General features: G+C 45.8%; 1 long non-coding RNA gene across 1 annotated transcript; it reads left to right on the top strand.

Moving 5' to 3' along the window:
* Positions 1-2,026: 2,026 nt before the first annotated feature.
* LOC125940515 (uncharacterized) lies at positions 2,027-5,719 on the top strand. Its single transcript, XR_007463716.1, has 3 exons — positions 2,027-2,328; positions 2,428-2,497; positions 5,045-5,719. It is a non-coding gene; the product is annotated as an uncharacterized LOC125940515 (long non-coding RNA).
* The last annotated feature ends 1,369 nt before the right edge of the window (positions 5,720-7,088 follow it).

The raw sequence follows: 7,088 nt of genomic DNA on the forward strand, positions 1-7,088 counted from the left end.
AGTGTGCGCTCTTTCCCGTCTCTTGTTGTTTTCTTCCTGTTTGTTTTGGGCAGCGTCTCAATACATTAACATAAGGTCACTGTCTCGTTCGACGAAAACACCTAAACATTTTTGCAGTAGGTAGAGTCATCTGCGTTCGGCGTTCTTGGAAGTAGTCCCCTTCCGAGGTGATCAAAAAGCACAGTGCTACTTCATCTTTCTTTTCCTTTTATTAAACGTGCGACATTTAACGGTAGTGCGCGAAGGCGAGTATTACAAGCTTTTGCACTGTAGTCGTTTTTTATTGAAAGCTGGACACGTGGCTTCATTCTCGTGCGGCCGAGTCGTGGACTGTCAGAGTATGGACATTTATCGGACAATGCCAGGGCGACTACTTTTGTTTTCTTGCCAAAGAAACGTCCAACACCCCTAGTCGGTCAAATAACCCGTACAAAAATGACTGTTGATTTTCTATTGACGTATTGTTTGGGTATTGTTGAATCAACGGACTTTCAACAAAGTCTCTAAAGTCTTTGAGTTCGCTCAACAGTTGCACAATGATATTACCATTGAGAGCTTCTCAATAAATAATTTATTGAGTAATTTGTGTTGATTTTCGTAGTTGTTTTTTTGTTGTGTAGCAGTTGAGTTTATCATATACTAATTAGGACTCGCATATGAAGGCGACATTTCAAAACTTTATTAAGAAGCAATCTTTGCCTCATTCTTGTCACTTTGCGGTAGGTAGGTAGGTTCTAGTTTGGGCTCGCTTTCATAAAAAAAAAACAGTGTGTGACCGACTTTGGTACCGAACGTTGACCTTCGAGCGCAGCAGCCCGGTGCTCTAAACCTTTAGGCCACGAGCGCACGCGTACGTCTCTCGTTCCAAAACCAGTCAGCGCTTTGATTGCTCGGCGCGCGCGCCCCATGTAACTTCCTCGTCTTCTTGCGACAGCTCGCGCTTTGAGGCGCCATGTTAGACTGTACTATGTCCGGGACCAGCCCGCTTTCGTAGCCGTTTACGCTACGTAGAAACTGCGACGTTGAACCATCTTCATGATCGCCCACGAGTGACTTGCTCGATGGCGTACAAATGCCATCGTCATTTTAACATACAACATATGGCATAGCCATAGGTGCGATCCAAAATGCGCACGTTTTAGGGAGCAAAAGAATGTGAAATTCACTTGCAAACACGGTGACTGCGTGCATGGGGAGTTCCCCAAAAGTAGACATGGCGGCAGCGCGGATGGTGGCGATAAGGCAGGCGCCGACAAGCGACGACGCTACCTTTGAGCATCGGACGCGCTGTGCGAGCCGTAGGATGCAAGCGCGCACAGGCTGTAAACATACACTTCAGAGGTCTTAGAATTTCCTGTGCCACGCCCTGTGTCTCGAAAGCATAATACATTTTTTTATCCAACGGCCGTGGTACTAGATATCAAACAACGAACGCGCTTTGAGAGCACAGCGCGTTGAAAGAGTTTCGGATTCAGCAACAGCCGCAACATTACGCAGCTAATCGCTGTCTCAGCGGCTGCTCCCGACACTCGCCTTGCAGAAGCATGCGATAAAATTCTTGCCATGGAAGCCTCCCAAGCCTGCAGCTCTCCTATGTTCAGTGAAACAAACGAAGGCCAAACAGAAATGAAAGAAATCAAACAACAGTTACGCGCCCACGTTATACACTACTTTTACCGCGTCATCTGCAAAGATGCTGCAAATATACTTAAACAAGTTGTTGTTCATAAAAATAAAGATATTAGTAATAACTTTTACTCATAGGTGACGCAATAAACGCCAAACCAGTGATTGAGCATGACTGTTTAAGTGTGTGCGTGCGTGCGTGACTTTATTGTGAGCAGTCTTTTGCAACGGTATCCAGTGTGCCGTTAGTTTCGTAGTCGCAATTTTGTTCATCGCATTATTTATTTTTTACGCTACAAATTAAGTTTTCCTTCAGAACTTATTATGTTTTCTATGAAAAAAATTATCAATCATTATTTATGGATTTTAGTGGTTATTTTTAGTAGGAACGATTTTATTAACTTAATACGATACTGAGGCTGTGACCGCTTTTCGACTCTGTCACTCGTCTGAACTTGTGCGGTGGTTCGTGCCGCGCGCGCTTTGTTGGAAGCATTTTTCTTTTGTTTTTGGACATCATGACGCAAGTTTTAGTGAAATTGCTCTATGATGATAAGTGGGATGTTTATCCGTTGAAGACGTTTGCTGACGCAGCTACTGGTCTTCGGGTGATGTTCGAGCCTTGCAGTTTTGATGAGTTGCGCGGCAGAATTCATGATGGAAGGAAGGCGAACAAAGCCGCAGCCTGACTTCTGCACACAGGTAAGTGATTTCGTTTTCTTGAGCACATAGCCGCGTTTTTTTTTCTTTTTTTTACTTGGACGATCGTCAGATGTTAAGCACACCGTTCACTTTCTGCAGGCAAACCGCATGCCCTGGAGCGAAAGCGCGCGAAGCTAGCGCTTGCTGCCGCCGCTGCTTCGATTGGAATGTTCGTAATATTATCTACTAATTTGCTATCGCAATTGATGCTTCGCCTTTGTAGCGACACTGCGATATTAAAAAAAATGTGGTTGATCCCTCTTATATAGGAATCGGTATAGAACACGAAAGTGAAACGTGTCTTCACAGAAGTTGTGTAATGTTTATTGCACATTGATATATAATGTCTATTGGTGTTTCGTGGCTAAAGCGCCCTTAGGCGTTGATGCACCCACGCTGACGCCTGGTGGCACGTCTCCTCCATCACGACTACCAACGTCGATGACCATGAGCAACCGTCGTGCATATGGAAGCTGCACTACGCTGCACACGCTAGCACAACGCGAAAGACGAAGCACGTAACTGACACACTAATACAACGCGCAAGACAAAGCACGTAACTGAATCGTCACCGAGTCAAATCAGCGCGTACAGCGCGTCGTAATTGCAGCCTCCGCGATCAACTTCAGAAACATTTTCAGAGCTAATTGCGGAGGCCACGCTCCGCTGTGCTGAGTACGGTGAACGCCACCTAGTTGGTAGTGCTTCTTGATGCCAGCGTCCCTTCGAATGCTGGCATCGAGGCGTCGTAGTGCTGAGACCACCGAAGCGTTCACTGTCGGTGCGCGTTAAGGCCCGACCACATTCGGCGTTTTCCCGGCGTTTCCTGGCGTTTCGTGACCCGGCGCCGCTCAGCGTCGACGCTGAGGGAGGCGCCAAGCCGAAACGTCGTACTCAAGGCACACCAGAAATCTCGGCGCCGGCGCCGCCGCCGGAAGCGGATCGATGAGCGCCGACTTGGCGCCGACCAATCAGGCCGCGGCCGCGCTGCTGGCAACTTTTGCAAGCGACTTCAGCAGCAACCATTTCGCGTGCGTGCCACCATGTGGCGCCAGTGTCTCGTCGGCGAGGCGGCGCCGTCTGAGAAAGCAGCCGCTCGTACCTTCGAGCGCGCTGCCGTGAATGTGTGTGCGTGTGTGTGTGTGTGTGTGTGTGCCGCAGAACTATAAACAGGGCTTAAAAACCTTAATCGGGAACATTACTCATAGTTCACTTGAATGACATTGCACACTGCTTCTGGTTAAATCTGTCTGGTCACATTGTGCGACGCTGGACTGGCGCTGTTTGCGTGCGTCTCATGTGGCTGGGTGACCTCTCCGGCGCCGTTGATGCAACGACGCCGAGAGACGCAACGGCAGGAAACGCCGGTGAAAACGCTGAATGTGGGCCGGGCTTTAGTGTCATAATGCAGTACTTCTCTTTTCTGCTCGTAGGCGGCGGCACCGCCCCGAGCAAGAGCGCGGGTACACGGAGGAGTGTTAGATATATAAGGCGCGTCTGTGCAGCTCTCTGCAAATGCGTTTGTGGCGCAATGGGTTAAACGCTCGGCGATCTATCGTCGCGGACCGAGAGGTCGTGGGTTCGATTTCCAAATTTTGCATGTTTGTGGAACTTTTTCTTCTGGTTTTTTTCTTTGTATTATGTTCTATGACGTATTTCCGTGACGGAAATACGTCAGTGAAGTCTTGGTGGACCCCGGCATAAAACACTTTCGTGTTAAAAATATTCTTAATCTGTAGTGGCTCATCGTATACCTTAAGGCTAGTGTGCACATTTTCCCGCGTAGTCGTTAACTGCGCCTCTATTTGCGTTGTGGCTAATGTCGCGGTGTGCTGCAAAATATATTTCGCCTTTTCGGTATGTGTGGAGAACAGCCTACCAATAAGTCCTGCATCGGCGCGATGATTACACGGATACACATCGTAAATGAACAGAGGCGTGGTGGCGACGTCGGCAAAGCCGCCGACGGGCTTGCCTTATCACACATCGCCACCCCAACCGCAGTAAGCATATTTATCAAACGTGACGTGTTGCCGTTTAAGGCGTACTGCACGCTTTTAATAGGCGATAACTCAATCGCGCCGCCGTTCTCTGATACCTCTTTGAGCTGGGCTGACTCGAATGTGCGTTGCTTGCAGAAACGAAAGGAACGCCAGACGGCTCATCGGCGCCTCAAGCTAAGCGCCGCACTCGAGCACCGTTAGCGCGGCGAGGAATGGCACGCTCAGAAGATAGCTCACTGCACAGACGCAAGCGTGCAATGCGCACAGGACGCGTACGCAACGCGCGGCACACAAATCGCGCGGAATGTTCTTAGCCACGCAGCAGCGGATACTAAGCTTGAAAGAAGCGGTGCCGGTTCTCACTAGCACGCTCGCGCGCGCATTGCTCTCGGCGAATTTTTAGGTCTGCCCTGCTGCTCCCGAAGATTCGGACTGCTGCTTGGTATCGGCTGTGTACTATAGCATGGTCTTTCGTGTTGTGAGAGAGCCGGGAATATATTTCACCGGTGTGAAACAAACATCGCTGTGCGTATCTTTTTTAAGATTTACTGTAACAATCCATTTCATCATTTTCGCGACGGCCCTCTTGAAAGAGACGCAAGTTTTTAATTGCCAGTGTAGTGAGTACTAATATTTGGTGCGTGGTTATGTATATTGTGTGACAGATCTTTAATTTGCATTATCTAATTCTGTCTACATTCCCTTCTCTACAGGTTACACATGCACCAAATGCCCAGGTGCTAACGTGTCGTTCGTCAAGAACAGCTTGGCGTCGTTTCTCGCAAGAGACATCCATTGATCTGCGGCTGATTCACCAGGAAGCTCGTATCTCTGTTGCCACTCTGCGTCAAGTGGGATTTTTAACTATTTTTTATTCTGCCCTGTGGTGTACGCTGTGACGCTGTGAAGACTTACTTTCATGGACGCTGTGAAGGCTTACTTTCGATGTGTTCTGCCTTTTAGTTGTAAAGAATTGGCTACCTTGTGAGTGGAGGTAGTTCCTTTTTCTTGTGAGAATGTTTATCAGCCTAACCAAGTGGTACATGCGTACTTGAAGCAGCAGCACAGACGAGGATAATGAAATAAGTAAGAACACATACAAGCGCCGACTCAACTAGAAGTTTATTCTTGAAGACAGGTTGTAAACACATTGGAACTTGACAAAGATAAGAAACCATGTATGCGTGGCCTTTGTGATTAAACAAAATTGTGTTTTCTGCTGTAAGGGGTAGAACGAACAATTGTTTCATCACAAAGACCAGAACACAAGAGAAATTATGGAAGCCTTATTTATTGATTGCAAAGAAGACAAATGCATAAGCTATCTGTTGCTCTTAATAGGAAAGAGTTGGGATTTTTAAAAGAACTCTCCTTGTTTGGTGGTATCACTTATAGGACATCTTTCAGTGTTTTTTTACCTGCTTATTTATACTACAAAACACGTCTTTCGTTCCTTGTTTTTTGTTGCACCGGGCTGTCTGCCACGCATGTATGGCTATTTCTTTGTCAAGTTGGCCAGTGTGCTTAATATCTTTGTCGTCACGAACAAACTTCTAGTTGAGTCAGCATTATTGTGTGTTCCTACCTTATTTCACCGTTCTCATCTTTGTTTGAGCTGTTTGTAAAGTATGTACACACACCAAATTACCAATGTATCCGTAAAATTGAGATATATGTACTTGCACTATTCATTTCCGCAAGAATGGTATAGCTTCTCATCTCGTTTGTTCTTAACGTTGTTGTACAGTTTTTGTAATATATAGCATGGAAAGACGTTTTCTGTCAGATTAAATATGCATGTATGTCACTTTCAATATTTTTTTTTCAACATGGGTAGTGCAGCTCCTTCCGTCTTTCAGTTACTGCTTTGTCACAACTTTTATATATTTTATGCAGCGAAATGCTGGTGGAATTATATATTTTTATGTGCGCAAGTGTGGTAAATGGTGTTTTGTATGTGCATTTATTTGCGTTTTTTACTAGCTCTCCAATCTGGCTGTACAGTTATTGAAACCTTTTCTCATGCTTTATAATGAGTCATTCTAGGCTCTTTGATGATGCAGGTGACCATTTATTTCACTGTTGGGAATTGCGTTAGCTGTGTGTCACTACAGTTGTCTGTGTATTTTATGTCACTTCATTATATCATTGAAACTATTAGCCTTGCATTAGCTTTTTATTGACCGAGGTACCAGTTAGTTGCTGTGTAGGGTCAAAAAGGCCCAAAGAAATGATTTCATTAGCTTTGTTCAAGTCCAGAAAAAATTCTCTGATGAGCTCACCAAATTAGAAAATGCCACCAGGAAACTCTTCTGCACCCAAAAGTAACACAAGAAATTAAATACTGTTCACACTCGAGAGGGAAACAGCGCGAAAAAACTCGACAAGAAGGGAGACACACACCAGCGCTTCTTGTCCCTTCTTGTCTTGTGTTTTTTTCCGCTGTTTCCCTCTCGAGTATGCACCGACTAGCCCAAGTCTCTACTGTCTTGAAATACTGTGCAGTTCTTGACTTATGCCAGGGAGGTAAGCTGCTTTTACAGCACAAATGTTTTAGAAGTTTACATCTGAAAAACACGATTCAGGTGTTTTGTATATATATATATACATGAAGTCATTTGTTTCCTGTTTACTTATTATTTTGCCTACTCACAGGCAGCCGTAAACCCTTCTGTAAGTGTTTACTGGGTGTGTGAAGCATTTTACTGTAAGGTATCCAGTGGTCTTCATTTTTGTATTTATGCATGCAAGCCAAGA

This window comes from Dermacentor silvarum, chromosome 10, assembly GCF_013339745.2.
Source record: "Dermacentor silvarum isolate Dsil-2018 chromosome 10, BIME_Dsil_1.4, whole genome shotgun sequence".
NCBI classification, from domain to species: Eukaryota; Metazoa; Arthropoda; class Arachnida; order Ixodida; family Ixodidae; genus Dermacentor; species Dermacentor silvarum.